This window comes from Portunus trituberculatus, chromosome 7 (genome assembly GCF_017591435.1).
Source record: "Portunus trituberculatus isolate SZX2019 chromosome 7, ASM1759143v1, whole genome shotgun sequence".
Lineage (NCBI taxonomy): Eukaryota > Metazoa > Arthropoda > Malacostraca > Decapoda > Portunidae > Portunus > Portunus trituberculatus.
Window position 1 is genome coordinate 3929044 of NC_059261.1, and position 1937 is coordinate 3930980.

Below are 1937 nucleotides of genomic sequence, written 5' to 3' on the forward strand. Positions count from 1 at the left end.
AGAACTGTTAAAGTGAAAAATATTACTGGCTGAATGAATAAACTAATACTAATATTTATTCTTCCTTTCGACCTTGACAGCCTCTTTTACTGTTGGAAGTGTTAAAACTAAAAATATCACTTAGAAAAATATTAAAACAAGTATTCATTATAAACAACAAAATACTAAAGAAATTGTGAGAGAGAGAGAGAGAGAGAGAGAGAGAGAGAGAGAGAGAGAGAGAGACAAACTCATCTCTCCACTGACTTCCTGCCTGAAATATCGACCAGAGAGAGAGAGAGAGAGAGAGAGAGAGAGAGAGAGAGAGAGAGAGAGAGATTGACTAAAGAGGCCACCACCATAACACACCCTCTCCTCTCTCTCTCTCTCTCTCTCTCTCTCTCTCTCTCTCTGCTACATTTTGACGAAGCAGGATGAATAAAGACATGACGTAACTTTGTGGCTTTAAACAGTGAACAAAATAGTGAAATACGATGGATTTAGATCTTTTATCTTTCATTTTTGTTGCCATTGACCGATTAAAAAATAAAAATAAATAATAAATAAGGCTACGAGTATTAGGCAACCATATAATTTAGTGGATTTATTAAGTGTAAGAAATAAATAACCGTTTTATTTTCGATGTATCCCTAAAAATATCCCTAAAATGTCCTCCCTACCCTATACCTTCCTTAAATGTCCTAAAAATTCCTTAAAACGTCTTCCTTACCCCAAACCTTCCTTAAATGTTCTAACTGCCCTAAACCTCCTTTAATGTCCCAAAATTCCGTAAAATGTTCTTAAAGTTCCTTAAAGTCCTCCAAACCCTAAACCTCCCTAAAATACCCTAAAAATCCCTAAAATGTCCTTAAAATTCTCTAAATCGTCTTCCCTTCCTAAACTTCCTAAAAAGTCCTCCAAACCCTAAACCTCTCTAAAATGTCCTAAAATATCTTAAAATGTCCTCCTTACCGTAAACCTCCCTAAAATGTTCTAAAAATTCCTTAAAACGTCTTCCCTATCCTAGACTTCCCTAAAATATCCCCAAAAAAATCCCTAAAATGTTCTCCCTGCCCTCCCTTAATAATCATCACATTCTAGAGTTAAAAAATAGTAATAAATAAATAAAATAGAAATATAATAAAAAAAGAAAGAAAGGAAGAAAGACAGGAAGAAAAAAAGAAAAGCAGAACTCTCAAGGATAAATAAATAAATACGTGAATAAATACAAACGTTCAGAGATAAAATAAATAAATGAAAATGTACAAGATAGAGTCATAAACACACCATGAAAGCAATTAAGTAATCAGATAGAGTTACAATTCTCAAAAATAAACAAATCCAATTAAATAAACAGAAAATTAATGAATAAAGGACAAAAACAATGTCTTCCCTACCCTTTCACCTAAAATGCCCTAAAAATATCTTAAAATGTCCTCTCTACCTTAAACCTCCCTAACATGTCCTCCTTTCAGTACTGGAACACATTTTTACCTTGAGATTTGTACCATTAGACCATTTTATTGGCATTAGGAAGGGTCTATGAAGGTCAGAAGGTTAATGGCCACAGTCTTCACTATTTTAACCCCTTCAGTACTGAGACACATTTTTCCCTTGAGATTTGTACCATTAGATCATTTTACTGACATTAGGAAGGGTCTATGGAGGTCAGAAGGTTAATGGCCACAGTCTCCAATATTTTAACCCCTTCAGTACTGGGAGAGATTGTTACCTTGAGATTTGTGTACCATTAGACCATTTTACTGACATTAGGAAGGGTCTATGGAGGTCAGAAGGTTAATGGCCACAGTCTTCACTATTTTAACCCCTTCAGTACTCGGAGAGATTGTTACCTTGAGATTTGTGTACCATTAGACCATTTTACTGACATTAGGAAGTGTGTATGGAGGTCTGAAGATTAATGGCCACAGTCTTCACTATTTTCATCCCCCACATAA